Genomic DNA, 16626 nt, shown 5'->3' with positions numbered 1-16626 from the left:
ATTTGGTAGAACTTGACATGATATATTTCGATGTCATCCTTGGGATGGATTGGTTATATTCTTGTTACGCTTCTATAGATTGTAGAACTCGGGTAGTCAAATTTCAGTTTCCAAATGAGCTTATCGTAGAATGGAAGGGGGGGGGGGGATTCTATGCCTAGAGGTCAATTTGTTTCTTACCTAAAAGCTAAGAAACTGATCTCAATGGGTTGTGTCTACCATATATTGAGGGTGAGGGATGTGGAGTCTGAAACTCCTATTCTTGTGTCGGTCCTAGTTGTAAAAGAGTTTCCAGAAGTTTTCCCCGATGATTTACCTGGTATTCTTCCTGAAAGGGAAATAAAATTTGGGAATGACCTTCTCCCTGATACCCAACCTATCTATATTCCTCCTTATAGAATAGCTCTGGTAGAACTTAAGGAGTTGAAGGATCAGTTAAAGGACCTATTGGATAACAGTTTCATCCGACTGAGTATCTCTCTATGGGGAGCTCAGGTGTTGTTTGTTAAGAAGAGGATGGTTCACTCCATATGTGTATTGATTATCGGCAGTTGAACAAAGTAAACATCAAGAACAAGTATCGTTTTCCAAGAATAGATGACTTATTTGATCAACTTCAAGGGGCGAGTTATTTCTCCAAAATTGATCTCCGATCAGGTCATCACCAATTGAGGGTTAAGGAGGAAGATATTCCAAAAACGGCTTTTAGAACCCGATATGGTCATTATGAGTTTTTGGTGATGTCCTTTGGTTTAACTAATGCTCCGGCGACATTCATGGACTTGATGAATAGGGTGTTTAGACAATACCTAATATGTTCAAGATTGTATTCATTGAGGGTTTTGGAGGGGCTCCATGGATGAAAACTATCCATGGATGAAGGAGTACCATAACTTAGCTTTGAATTCTAATGAATTTGAGTAGAAAATGTGCTCCTTCAAACCATAGCCTCACCTTTCTTCTTCTTCTTCTTCTTTGGAGTTTTAGAGAGAGAGTTTTGTGGGAAAAGTTGGTTTTGATTTGGCATTTTAGAATTATGAGGAAGATGACTTAATTTGGGGGTCTTAAAACATTATATAGTTAGTCTAATTTAGCGTAAAACGATATCACTTAGTATTAAAATAAAAATGGAAAACCCCAAAGTGCCCCTAAGTGCAACTACCAAAATGCAGTTTCCTGGCCCACCCACGATCCATCACAGACGGACCGTGGTTGGACCCACAACCCATGCTGGTGAACGTGGTTTGGGGTTCATAAACCTGGTTTCTGAGACCTTGTTCCACGGCTCCACGACTACGGTCTGTGGGTGGACTCATGTGGCGTGCTGTCCATCCGTGGACTGAGGTTCTGAGGCTGGTTTTCTTGCAGGCCTGACCCACGACCTCTTACCCACGAGGTGTGGGTCACTGCAAGGCAACCTCCTAAGGTTTTCCCTCTAGGACCCATGGCTGGTCCTTTGGGCTTAAACCTTGACGTTCTGACATGAAAATATTTATTTTAAGGTACGAGGAGGTACATTCAAGGCTTCTAACCTAACGTCAAGCTTTAGCTAAGCCTACTAGTTTCTAGAGTGTTACAATATCTCCCCCTTGGGAACATTCATCCTCGAATGACGATCTAGACACTTTACGGAATTAAAGACTAAACTAGCAGCCCAATATGCATGAAACATCAAAATAATGCATAATTCAAAGGAGGAAACTTCAACTCCATCTAAAACATAGTCAATGCAACACAAGGAAGTAGGAACTACATCTAACAATCCATTATGGATGAAACTCAATATTTCACATATTCATAGGAGGAACTACCTTCTCAAACTAAAATCATGCTGAACACAATATCATGGAGCCAATAAGCAATTATTCTCAAGCATACTAAGCATGTTCATCAATTCATCTCATGAAGTCAAATAGGCAATTCATACTAAATGCACAACAACATGAGGAACATATATCATGAAAACTCATTTTCTTACTAAACATGAATTTCTCAAGAACACGCATGACATTAGGAAATCATGGAAACACACATATTACACATATGACTTCCAAAACACTAAAACTCAAGAGGAACTACTTACCTCAAGCTTGAATAGGAGTAGAAGGAAAGAGATGAGGATATAGCAACTTCATATCCGCCTCGACCTCCCAAGTAGCACCCTCAACTAAGTGATTTATCCATAAAACCTTTACGGAAGCTAGTTCCTTTTTTCTAAATCTCTTCAATTGCCGGTCTAGGATTTCTACCGAAACTTCTTCATATGAAAGACTTTCGTCAACTCCCAACCCTTCTCGGGGAATAATGGACACCAGATCTCCAATACACTTTTTAAACATAGAAACATGAAATACTGGGTGAACCGGGGACAACTCATTTGGAAAATCCAACTCATAGGCAACTTTTTCAATACGCTTCAAACTTTTATATGTGCCTACATACCGGGGACTAAGTTTCCCTTTCTTTCCAAACCTCATCACACTCTTCATGGGTGAGATTTTCAAATAAACCCAATCATTAACTTCACATTCTAAATCACTTCTTCTCACATTGGCATAAGATTTTTGTCTATTTTGAGCCGTTCTCAACCCCTCTCTAATGAGCCAGACTGTCTCAATAGCTTCATAAACCAATTCGGGACCAATAAGAGCAATTTCACCTACCTCAAACCAACCAACCGGAGACCTACATCTCCTACCATACAAAGCTTCAAAGGGAGCCATACCGATACTAGAATAATAAATATTATTGTAGTCAAACTCAATCGACGGCATATGGTCATCCCAATTGCCTTTAAAATCTATCACACATGCCCTCAACATGTCCTCTAAAGTCTGAATGGTATGTTCCGCTTGACCATCCATTTGAGGATGAAAGGTCGTGATAAGCTTGACCTTATTACCAACTCATTTTAGGAATGACTTCCAAAAGTGTGAAGTAAATTGAGTACCCCGATCCGAAAGAATAGATAAAGGAACCCCATGTAATTTCACTATCTCACTTATATATAACTTGGAATAGTCTTCCGCCGAATCAGAAACCTTGACGGTATTAAATTGGGCTGATTAAGTCATCCTATCTATAATGACCCAAATAAAATCATGTTGCCTTTGAGTGGGAGGCAAATCCACAATAAAGTACATATTCACATATTCCCACTTGCAAGTAAGAATACTTATATTTTGGGACAAGCCTCCCGGCCTTTGATGCTCAACCTTAACTTGTTGACAATTAGGACATTTGGATATAAATCCCGCAATATTTCTCTTCAAACCATTCCACCAATAGATTTCCCGTGGATCACGGTACACCTTGGTGGCTCCCAAATGAATAGAATGCCGAGAACTATGAGCCTCCTCTAAAATTTTCTCCCTCAAACCATCAACTTCCGGAACACATAATCGACCTTGGTACCTAAGTACCTCATCTCCACCTTGGGAGAAAGCCTCAACAGACTTCTTGAGTACCGACTCTTTCAAATCAACCAATAAAGGATCAAGATCTTGTTTAGACTTCACATCCATTACAAAGGATGATTCGGACCCATTATAGACCATGATGCCACCCTTGGTGGAATCCACTAGTTGGACACATAGTCGGGCCAATCTGTGCACCTCACCAACCAATTCTTTCTTTTCACCCTCCACATGAGCCACACTACCCATGGAGTGCATCCGCTACAACATTAGCTTTGCCGGGGTGGTAAAGGACACTCATGTCATAATCCTTTAAAAGTTCAACCACCTTCTTTGTCGGTGATTCAAGTCCTTTTGACTAAACATATATTGAAGAATCTTGTGATCGGTGATAACATCCATATGGACCCATAAAAGTAATGTCTCTATATTTTCAAGGCAAACACAACCACCGCTAATTCAAGATCATGGGTCGGATAATTCTTCTCATGCACTTTAAGTTGCTTTGAAGCATAGGCAATCACTTTACCGTTTTGCATAATGACACATCCCAACCCCACTCTAGAGGCATCACAATACACAACAAAACTATCCGTACCTTCCGGTAAGGTCAACACCAGAGTAGACGGGAGTCTATCTTTCAACTCTTGGAAGCTTTTCTCACAAGCACTCAAATTAGCTTTCTTTTGAGTCAAAGCCGTCAATGGAGAAACTATGGTGGGAAACCCCTCAACAAACCTCCTATAATAACCGGCTTATCCCAAAAAGCTTCTAATGTCGGAAGGAGTTAGAGGTCTAGGAAAACTCTTGACCACATCCGTCTTCTTAGGATCTACCTCAATACCTTTGTTTGACATAATATGACCAAGGAAAACTACATACCTTAACCAAAAATTCACACTTGCTAAACTTTGCAAAAAATTGTTGGTCCTTAAGAACTTGCAACACAATCCTCAAATGGTCCACATGTTCATTCTCACTCCTTGAATAGATCAAGACATCATCGATAAATACAATCACAAACATGTCTAGGTATTGCCTAAACACTCTATTCATCAAATCCATAAATGTCGTCGGGGCATTTGTCAACCCAAACAACTTAACCACAAATTCATAGTGACCATACCGGGTCCTAAAGTACGTATTTGGAATATCAACCCCTCTCACCCTTAGTTGGTGATAACCCGAACGAAGATCAATTTTGGAGAAGTAGCTAGCCCCTTGAAGTTGATCAAACAAGTCATCAATTCTCGAAAGGGGATATTTATTCTTAATGGTCACTTTGTTCAATTGACGACAATCAACAAACATTCTAAGAGACCCATCCTTCTTTCTAACAAACAACATCAGAGCACCTCATGGAGAGATACTCGGTCGAATGAAACCCTTATCTAGCAAATCCTTTAATTGTTTTTTCAACTCGACCGGATCCATTCTATAAGGAGGAATGGAGATAGGTTGCGTATCTGGTAAAAGGTAAATACCAAAATCTATTTCTCGCTCGGGACGAATATTGGGTAAATCCTCAGGAAAAACTTCTAGAAACTTATTCACTATCGGAACCGACTCTAGAGAAGGGGTTTCAGATTCAAAATCCTTCACCCTAACAAGATGGTAAATGCACCCCTTGAAGGTCATCTTCCTAGCTTTAAGGCAAGAGACAAATTGACACTATAGGGATAAAATTTCCCCCCTTCCACTCTATGATAGGCTCATTTGGAAACTAGAATCTAACAACCCGAATTCTACAATCGATAGAGGCATAACATGCATGCATCCATACCCAAAACCACATCAAAGTCTAACATGTCTAACTCTACAAAATCCACCTAAGTAACTCTATGGGACAGGGAAATAGGACAACTTCTATAAACTTTCCTAGCCACCACTAAGTCACCAACCGGGGTAGAGACCAAAAAATGTTCTACTAACACTTTGGGGAGTATTTCAAACTTCATGGCCACAAAAGGTGTCACAAAGGACAAAGTAGCACCGGGATCTAACAAGACATATACATCAATTGAAAAGACTTTTAACATACTGCTCACCAAATCCAGGGAGCTCTCTTGGTCATCTCGGGATCAAAGAGCATAAAAGCAGTTTTGCTTTTGGGTATTTGACTTTGAACCGCTTGGAGGAGCTTGTTACCTTCTTTCCCTTTTACCAAAAGTGTTGGGCCAATTGATGGCCACTCTTACCACATCCAAAACAAACACCCATTTCGGCTAGGCACTTTCCATCATGTTTTCTCCCACATTTTGCACAATCCGGCCTATTCACATATGAATCACTCTCATTACCTCCTTCAGGTTTAGGGTTAGACAATACCCTATCCTTATTGATCCTTGGGGAAGCATTAGAGGAACCTTAGTTGGAAAACCTTTGTTTGAACTTTTGTCGACCTTGTCCATCAGACCTAGCATTCGAGAAATTTACATCACCGATTTTAGCTCTATTCACCTCCCTATTTTTGTCTTGGAGTTTCTCATCCTTCAGTTGTTGGGCATACACCATAAGACGTGAGATATACATATTATCATGAAGCATTGGCGAATGACATTCTTTTCCTACCAATCTGGACACACTCGTCAAATACCTACTCATCATAACCCTTGAATCTGCTACCAAAGCTGGAGCATACTTGGACAATTGAGTAAACTTTAGAGAATACTCTTGAACACTCATACCTCCTTGACGAAGGTTAATGAACTCCTCCATCTTAGTTTCCCTCAACTCTCGAGGGAAGAACCTATCAAGGAACGCCGATTTGAACATTTCCCACTCTATGGGACCCACTCCTACCATCCTATTGTTCTTCCATTTACTATACCATACTTGTGCTACACTCTTCAATTAGTAAGCGGCCAATCCCGCTTTGTCTACCAAAGTCACCCCCATAATATCAATTATTTTGTAAACCTCTTCCACAAATTCTTGAGGGTCCTCTCCCACTTTGGAACCATGAAAATCTAGGAGGGTTCATTCTGGCAAAATACCTAACCCTTGAAGTGGCCGAATTCACATTAGGGTTCACATGAGTCCTAACATCTCTATTGTCCTGAGTTGTCATGGCTTGGTCTTGAGTCGTCATGGCTTGGTTCAATTTGGATAGTAGACCTAAAATCCATCTTGGTCACATTCTCAACCATGGGATCAATCGGAGCTTGATTATCTTGAGGAGGATCTCCTTCATTCACATTGTCACCCTCTATTCTTCTTGCGTTAGCCCTTTGTGTATTCATTTCCTAAAGACATACGAGAAGGATTAGGAGGGGGACTTTTATAGAGTTTAACTCTAAGGAACAACTCAAGAATAATGAAAGAAGTGAAATTTCCTAAACATCTTATAGCCTCTCATTCATAAGTGTGACGCGTTTCACACTCATGAACCAGACTCTACTAGATGTGTCTTATGAGACATCATTCTAGAATCATTCTAAACCTTGTCCTCTGATTACCAAGTTTGTCTTGACCCAAGGGTACCCCCTAGACGTAACAAGGCAAATAGAACCCCGAAAGGCACCATATAAGCCACTTAGCATATTATCACATAAAGCATTAGAACAATAAGAGTGAAAATGCATTAAAGTCCAAAAATCTTTATAAAGGAAAGTGGAAGTCTAGACTTGTCTCAATTAGCCATTTATTACAATACTTGAGTTAAAATAGGGTCACAACCCAAAACAACATAGTCCGAAAGTGAAAATACAAGAATGAAACTACAATGATAGTATCCCATACTCGAATCATGCGGACTCACCATGAGCAAGGAGAAATAGAGAAATATCCAAGCTCTAGCCACAATGGGGACCACCTTGAGCACCGGACCCTACACTTGGGAAAAATGTAGGAAAATATGGGTTAGTACAAAAATTCACCAAGTATGATAGTCATGTAAAAAATCATGAAAACATGCTAAAAGGGACATTTTTTTTGAATGCATACCATTTACTTGTTTAAAGAATCATTTTGAAAATAGTAGAAGAGGATAAGTCATAAGCGTATTCATTGCATAAATCATCACATCATAAGAACACCATACCATGAGTACCCTCAAAGAATACTTGTGCAATGCATGAATGAGATCTCATAATCCTACCCGTGCTAGGTAAAGCTCCTTGAGTAACCATAGTTCATAATTCATGTTCTTATCATATTAGGAATAAGCCATAACCGACATAGACCATATGAGCTGAACATGGAATCCGGTGCTACCAATACCAAAATGCTTGTCCTACTTGCCTAAGGTAAGACCATAATCATATTAGCTTTTAGGTGGATCGACTAGCTAAATAACCTATGGGGGCACATTGTTTATGGGATAAGGAAATTGCTACTAGAAACCCACCCTTTCTAACGGGGGAGCTTCCATCCCAAGAAGATACTTTCTAGAAACCCGCCCTTTCTAGCAGGGGAGCTTCGATCTCATATTCAATATCCACTCGGTGCTAAGCATAATTCCTATGGAGTATATATTAAGTCTTGACTTAAGTTCATATTCATGGAAGAATGCCTTGACACTCAATCCAACATAATTCATAAGATAACTCATAGATTCAATAGGTGAGAATAACCTTTCAACCTTAGAATCATCATATTTATTAGAAAATCTTTCACACCATATCATATTCATACATTAATGTTCACAGGAGGATAATCATCCAACAACACAACAACTAGATCATAATCATATTCACTTTACTCTAAAAGTGTTCTAAAAGCATATACATAACCCTCATAATCATGCATAATTCTCATGCTTTGCCCTTGAAGGACCATAGATCACATTCAATCAACACATATAGAATTACTACATTAGACATGGACAATAACATGATTCAATTAATTGATTCACTACATTCAAAATTCTATAATATTCTACTTGCATCAATCAATACCTACACTTTGAGATCCAATTTTGGAAAAATAGTGGAATTCATGGATTCTTGTGGAATTCAACATAAAACCATATAAAATCATCAATTTATCCATAATAAAACATAATTCAATCATTAAAAATGAATTTGAAAGGAATCCATGAGATTGAAGTCAAACCCCAACTTTTGGGATTTCTAGCTTGGAAATTGGGGGTTTTGGAGGGGCTAAAAAATTATCGACGGATGAAGTACTACCATACCTTAGCTTTGAATTCCAATGAAATTGAGTAGAAAACGTGATCTTTCAAACCCTAGCTTTACCTTTCTTCATCTTCTTCTTTGGAGTTCTAGAGAGAATGTTTTGGGGGAAAAATTGGTTTTGATTTGGGATTTTGGAATTATGAGGAAGATTTGGGGGTCTTAAAACATTATATATTTAATCTAATTTAGCATAAAATGACGTCACTTAGTATTAAAATAAAAATGGAAAACCCCAAACCCCTAAGTGCAACTGCCAAAAGGCAGTTTCCAGGCCCACCCACGGCCTATCACAGACGAACTGTAGTTGGACCCATGGCCCATGTTGGTGAACATGGTCTGGGGGTTCAGAGACATGGTTTCTGAGGCCTTGTTCCATGACTTCACGACCATGATCCGTGGGTGGACTTATGTGGCGTGCTGTCCATCCATGGACTGAGGTTTTGAGGTTGGTTTTCTTGCAGGCCTGACCCACGACCCCTTACCCACAAGGCGTGGGCTGACCCACGAGGCATGGGTCATCTCCATGGGTCACTGCCAGGCAACCTCCTAAGGATTTCCCTCAAGGACCCCTGGTTGGTCCTTGGGGTTTAAACCTTGGCGTTCTAACATGAAAACATTTATTTAAGGTACGGGGAGGTACATTCAAGGCTTCTAACCTCACTTCAAGCTTTAGTTTAGCCTACTAGTTTTTGAAGTGTTACACCGGTGAAGCATATGTGGTGGCAGAAGCCCTTAGTTGGTTATCCATAGGTAGTGTTGCACATGTTGATGATGAGAGAAAATAGTTGGTTCAAGATTTTCATAGGTTGGCCCGATTGGGAGTTCAACTAGTGCATTCCACCAAGGGTGGTGTTATGGTCCATAATGGTTCTAAATCGTCTTTCGTGGCTGATGGTAAAGCAAAGCAGTGTCTTGATCCGACCTTAGTAGAATTGAAAGAGGCGATACTTAAGAAGTTCGTAGAGGGTTTCTCCCAAGTGGGAGATGGTGTCCTAAGATATCAAGGTAGTTTGTGTGTTCCAAATGTCGATGACTTGAGGGAACAAATCTTGTCGGAAGCTCATAGTTCCCGGTATTCTATTCACCAGGAAGCCACAAAGATGTACCGTGATTTGTGGGAGATCTATTGGTGGAATGGGATGAAGAAACATATTGTGGGATTTGTGGCTATGTCTCCAAATTGCCAACAAGTGAAGGATGAGTATCAGAAACTGGGAGGGTTATCCCAAGACATTAGAATTCCTACTTGGATGTGGGAATATTTTAATATGGACTTGATAGTTGGATTGCCCCATACTCGGCATCAATATGATTCGATTTGGGTTATAGTTGACTGAATGACTAAGTCATCCCATTTCATTCCCATCAAGGTTTCCTATACGGCGGAAGATCATGCTAAGTTTTATTTGAGAGAGATGGTAAGGTTGTACGGAGTGCCCTTGTCCATTATCTCGGATAGAGGTACTTAATTTACTTCATATTTTTGGAAGTCCTTTCAAAAGGGTCTCGGCACGAAAGTTATGGTTAGCACAATTTTTCACCCCCAAACTGATGGGCAAGCGAAACAAACAATCCAAACATTGGAAGACATGTTGAGGGCTTTCGTGATATATTTCTAGGGAAATTGGGATAACCATTTTCCCTTGATAGAGTTTGCCTATAATAATAACTACCATTCGAGTATTGGTATGACCCCGTATGAGGCTCTTTATGGAAGGAGGTTTAGATATCCTATCGGGTGGTTTGAAGTGGGTGAGGTTGCTTTGATAGGACTCGAGTTAGTTCATGAGGCTATTGAGAAAGTTTGACTCATAAGAGAGAGGTTGAGAATGACCCAAGGTCGATAAAAGTCTTATGCGGATGTTAGAAGGAGAGACCTTGAATTGGACATGCTTGATTGGGTTTACTTGAGAATCTCACCCATGAACGGTGTGATGAGGTTCGGTAAGAAAGGGAAACTTAGTCCCTATTTTGTAGGCCCTTATCAAATTTTGAGGCATGTTGGGAAGGTTGCATATGAGTTAGATTTTCCAAGTGAGTTGGCGTTGGTGCATCCGGTTTTCCATGTCTTAATGTTGAAGAAGTGGGATGGAGATCCGACATCCATAATTCCCTTAGAAGGGTTGGAAGTGAAAGAGAACCTTTCTTATGAAGAGTTTCCGGTTTAGAACCAAAGAGATTCAAGAACAAAGAGGTTGCCTCCATAAAAGTGTTATGGAGAATCCATCTAGTTGAGGGTGCTACTTGAAAGGCCGAAGACGATATGATGTCCATGTATCCTCATCTTTTTCCTCCTATTCTAGCTTGAGATAATGAGTTCCTCTTGATTTGCTTTTGTTTGAAGTCATGTGTGTTTTATGTGTTCCCATGATTTCCTTAAGTTTGCATGTTCATGAAAAAGCTTATGTTTTGAAAGAAATGGCTTTTATGTTGTCTTTTCCTCATATTGTTGAGTATTGAGTATGAATTGCTTATAGACTTCATGATATAAGTTAATGAACATGACTTAGTTTGGAGTGGAGATTTCCCCCTTAAATATGTGCTTTGTGTATAAATTGCATTTAGCCTCCATGAGATTGTGTTGAGCATTGCTTTTGAGTTTGGAGAAGGTAGTTCCTCCTTAAGTGTAAGAAATCCAAAAATTCATGCATATTGGGTTGTTAGATGTAGTTCCTACTCCCTTATGGTGCATTGAGTATGTTGAGTTTAGAGTGGATGTGTCCTCCTCAGTTTTGTGTATATAGAAGAGTTGCATGCATTATGGGTTGCTAGTCTTGAGTTTTTTGCTTAGAAATGTGCCTAGAATCTCATTCGAGGACGAATGATCCCAAGTGGGAGATAATGTAACACCCTAGATTCGGAAGGAGGCCACATTGCAGAATTGGGACTTACTGGTGCTATCCACGAGGGCCAACCACAATCAATGGGTTGACCTACAGATTGTAGGTGGGGTCGTGTGTAGGCATGTCAAAATTTTCAAGGAAGGACCACAGTGGGAATATACAGACCGTAGGTGGGACCATGGTCCGTGGTCCAATGGCCATCGTTGGCCCAAAAGTCACTGACAAGGAACTGCGGCTGATCATGATGGACCGTTGGTCAGTTGACGGTCTATCGATCGAGGGTCTGTGGGTCCAAGGCCCTGAAATCCAAGTCTCTGATCATCGAACCTTAATCGACCAGGACGGACCGTAGGTCAGTCGACGGTCCATCGGTAGGGGTTCCGTGGTTCGTGGCTGGCCGTTATTTTTAGGGACTTATGGGTCTTTTTTAATTTAATTAAGTCAATGTGGTGTCGTTTTACCTAAGCCTAGAAAACCTATATAAGGATTTTAGACCCCTAAACTCACTTAATTAAGTCATTCTCTCAATTCTCAAAAGAAAATCTAAAACCTCTCTCAAATATTCTCTCTATAGAAGGTGGAAGAAGAAGAAGGAGGTTGACGCTAGGTCAAGAACAAGTCTCCCAATCTTCAAGCTTTTGGTTGGCTTTGTGATTAAGGTATGATGGCTTTTATTCCATGTGATCCTTTCTCCCATGGAGTCCCTTGATTCCATAATTGTGAAGTCTAAATCCCCAATTCTAGTTAGGGTTTCTTTCAATGTTGTGGGTTGTGATGAATGTTGGTCCAAATAGTTGGATTATAATTGTTTCTGATTGAATTATTGCATGTATTTAGGTTGAAATTATATGTACCCATGCTTATCCAATGATTTTAGGGTTTAATTGCTATGATTGGGTTTATGCCATGAAGGGAAACTTTGTGGGTTAGATATATCCTTATAGGATAGATGAATTGTGACTAGAATTGCTTGAGAATGAATCATAAATGATGATTATGAGATGTAGTGCTTTGAGAGTTAAGCCTAGACTATGAATTGTTGAATGTTAATGATATGATGTGGAAGGAATACTTCCCATAGTGAATTACTAAGCATGATTGAATGAATGTGAAAGGTTTACTCACATAAATGATTCTAGGTTGAAAGGATTGCTCACCTAAAATGAATCTAGACTAAAATGCTTAATGAGAGATGAGGCTAGAGATGACTACCCTTGACCTCCATATTGAAGGATATGTGGTGATTTCCTATACTCTTTAGAATTGAACAAAAGGTGATTCCCCACGTTCTAATATTGATGAATGGACATGGAGGCGAGTACCCATGATCCTTATGAAATGATGTGGAGGCGAGTCCCCGTGTCATATGAAGTGATTGTGGAGACGAGTACCCATAATCTTAAGGTAAGTAAGGAAAGACGCGAATACCCATTAGCCTGTAAGCTAGGCATTGAGGTGAATCCCCATGTCTTTAGAAGTAAGTATGATTGACGTGATTACATTATGAAGTTGATTTTCTTGGAGTATTGCTAGATATGCCTTACATGATGTGAGCTTAACTAGAGGTGGATAATTTAATTCTTGACTAAGGTTAAGTGAGGTTACTTAAGGGAGTATTCCTCTTTCATTATGATGCTTATTATGTCTTGATTATGCTTATGCCTTATGTCTTATGATGACTAATGCTTATGTTTATATTGTTTATGCAATCTATCATATTTAGTACACATTCTTGTACTAACGCATACTCTTGCCTACATTTCTTATCAAATGTAGGGTGCGGAGTTCTCGATTCACACACTTGTGGCTAGGTTCTTAGTTGATCAAGGAAGTGAAGCTTTGGTGAGTCCTCATTGTATTCGAGGATTGGATCACCCTTTATCTTTTATGTCTTTATTTTCATGTTGGACTATTGTATGGGCTGCGTCCCAAGATTTACTTCTAATGTTAGATGGTTTGAGACAATGTTGTTAGACTTCCGCTCGTTTTATGAAAGACTTTGATTGTTTGAAATGCTAGAAATTTCCGCACCTTTTCTATTATTTTGTTATGATATCCTAAGTGGCTTGTACGAGGCCTCTTGGGGTCTTATACACCTTGTTACATCTAGGGGGTACCCCTAGGTCGTGACAGAGATACACAACTTTAAAGGAAATTAAACACACATTACTTGATGTACAATACTAAAATATTCAAACAAAGAACTTTCAAACACCATTGGTTTTCTCCAATCCTTTTTAATCCTTGCCACATGATTTTCATTTCTTGACCCATTTTACTTTCTCTTGTTCAACTATGAAAAGAAAAAATCACAATATCTTAACTACTTGGATAAATGTTGACAACAATTTTTATAATTACTCTTGTAGAATGCGTTCTGTAGTTCATATATCTAAGAGGGAGAAGGGGAAGAGACACCAATATTTTAATAGAAAGCAAATAAGTAACAAGGCATATCACCCAATATTGATAGAGCAAGCTAACTTTAAAAAAGAAAATATTTTAGTTTCCTCCTTGTAACATCTATCTTTAACAGATCTCTAGATCTCTAGGACGAAGAAATTTAATTCTTTCTTCTTTACAACTACCACACCAAATCTAATTTTTCTAAGTTTGTAAAGTTATAAAACAAGAACGCAATAAAAAAGTATTCAGAATCTATTCAAAAAATCCAACCTTACAATCACAAGCATGACATGGATGGATTTTGACATTTCGGATGTAACATAGAAAGCAGTGAGCAATTATAGCAGAATGAGTCCCGGTGTCAAAATTTGTGTGTCAACATCGATTCAACTGAATTGAATCTACGACACAATCCAATTTCTATTCCCTAATTTGGATCATTCAAAAGAATCAAAGAAAATTACAACTAGAATTAGAAGAAAAGAGTCTTACCATATCAAATCTTAATCCAATCATCAAAAGAGAAGTGAAAAATAGTGATTTCAAGGTCTGATTGAATTGGAGAAGGTGAGAGCCAAATGTGAAATTAAGAGAGGAAGTGAAACTTTGGGGGAAAGGGAGAAAAGTACAAGGAGGGAAATATTACCACTTTATTTTCACTTAAAGGTGAGATTAATTAATTCTTTGCGGCAATCGAAAACATGTTGTTGAGAAAGTTAAATATTTCACCAACAAAATAAAAAACTTTTAGCAATAATACAAATGTTTTGTTGCAAATATAATTATGTTTAAACTTAAAATTTTACTTGTAAATATATGGCAACAAGATAATTTGGCAATAATAAAAAAAACACATTATTAAAAGTTTTAATATATGGCGACAATAAAATTGACTTGTTGCCATTTTCTTAAATTTAGCAAAAAATTATGATTGTTGAAAAAAAGTTGTTGCGAATTCTATATTGTTTTGTAGTGATGGTGTGCAACTCATGTATATGCAAGCTTGGAGAGGTAAAAAAACAACTCTTGAATTAGTCTGGAGTGATCCAATTCAATCAGATGCAAAGTTGCCAAGTTACTTTCACATACTAGAGGCAACTTACCCTGGTTCTCATATAAGATTGCACAAATCAGAGGATGACCATTTCTATATGCGTTTGTAGCTTTTTTCACATCAATTAAAGGATGGGAATATTATAGACCAATTGTAGTTATTGATGAAACTTTCTTAAAAGGAGCATACAAAGGGACACTACTAACAACTAATACCTTAGATGCAACATGAGAGTCTTTTGACTATGATACTAGTGCTTTCTATATTGAATTTCAAAATTGTGTATTAAATCATGATTGCAATAAAAATATATCAAACAAATTGTACATGGTGCAGGGAGTATACTGCCACTTGCTTATGCCATTGTTGATTCAGAGAATGATGCATCTTGGAGTGATTTTTTGAGAAATTCAAAGACGCCTTCGGTCAAAGATTTGTGAATCATTTTCGATATGCATGCAACATTATTAAGGTAGTTTCAAGAGTCTATGATGAATTACCTCATTTTGCGTGTATGTGGCACTTGTTGCAAAACAGAATGAAAAATTTCAGAAAAAGTTAGCAAAGGATAACTGAGTTATTCTTCTTCATATCAAAAATATACAGCATGACAAAATTTAATTAATGTATGACAATAATTGAGAAGATAGATAAGAGGATCAAAGATTACTTACTAAATATTGGATACAATAAATGGTTGCATGTGCATGCTGAAGTAAATAGGAATTGGATGATGACATCAAATATAGTAGAACCATTCAATTCAAGAACAAGACATGCCAAAGTTCTTACAATCTTGCACCTATTGAAATTCATGAGTTAGCTTGTCAAGAAATTGAATAACAATAACAAATCAAAGGCGACATTTTTAGGTTTTCACCTTGGGAAATAGTATGTAAACATTTTGCAGCGCAACGAAACTGCATCAGAGAAATTAAGGGTATGCCTAGTCTGTAAATTGTTTTTGCTAATATTTTCTATTTTGATTCATATCTAACATCTCTCTTGACTATATTCTTTTTCTTTTCGTAGGATATAAAGACAAATGAATTTGTGTATATGGTATTTTATGGTATTACACGATTCATAGTATGTCTTCGACAACATACATGCACGTGTAGGAGATTTCAATTGAATGGGTTGACATGTTTGTATGCTTTGACAGTTTTAACAATAAAACATACTGGTTATGAGAAATATTGCTTTGATTATTATACAAGAAAAAATTATTGTTGACATATTTGTTTCAAATGGGTCCCCTTCCAGATAAAAGCACACAAAACACACCAACACATGTTCTTGAAGAGGTTGCACTTTCACCACATGAAAAGAGACCTCCAGAAAGGCCAATAAATAAAAGGCATACACAACTGAGAGAAGATGGATTCAAAAAGGCAAAATTAACATGCATCAATTGTGGACAAGAAGATCACAACAAGAAGACTTGCAAAAAATGTTAGGGCTTATGATAAAGAATAAAGAATAAGGAATAAAATCTGTTTAAGATTTTGTTTTAGAAGCTGATTAGTTTACTATAAGAATTTGGATCATTTCGTTGTCTTCTAATTCGGTATCATACATGTCCCTAGTATTGTGTATGAAATTTTGTAGTTGTATATCACTATAAAATGTGTGTTAAGAATGTTACGTATAAATTTTGAGAAAAGAAGTATTAAATGTGTATTAAAAATAGTATAATTCATTTGTATAATACATGTAAGTGTTGAGAAAAATTTTAAGTTGAAACCTGCATTATGAATTAGTGTTGT

At 38.0% G+C, this 16626-nt stretch overlaps 1 pseudogene; it reads left to right on the top strand.

Moving 5' to 3' along the window:
- The first annotated feature begins 204 nt into the window (after positions 1–204).
- On the top strand, positions 205–15854 carry LOC125852414 (uncharacterized; annotated as a pseudogene).
- The last annotated feature ends 772 nt before the right edge of the window (positions 15855–16626 follow it).

This window comes from Solanum stenotomum, chromosome 1, assembly GCF_019186545.1.
Source record: "Solanum stenotomum isolate F172 chromosome 1, ASM1918654v1, whole genome shotgun sequence".
Lineage (NCBI taxonomy): Eukaryota > Viridiplantae > Streptophyta > Magnoliopsida > Solanales > Solanaceae > Solanum > Solanum stenotomum.
This window is presented reverse-complemented; position numbering and strand designations above follow the sequence as displayed.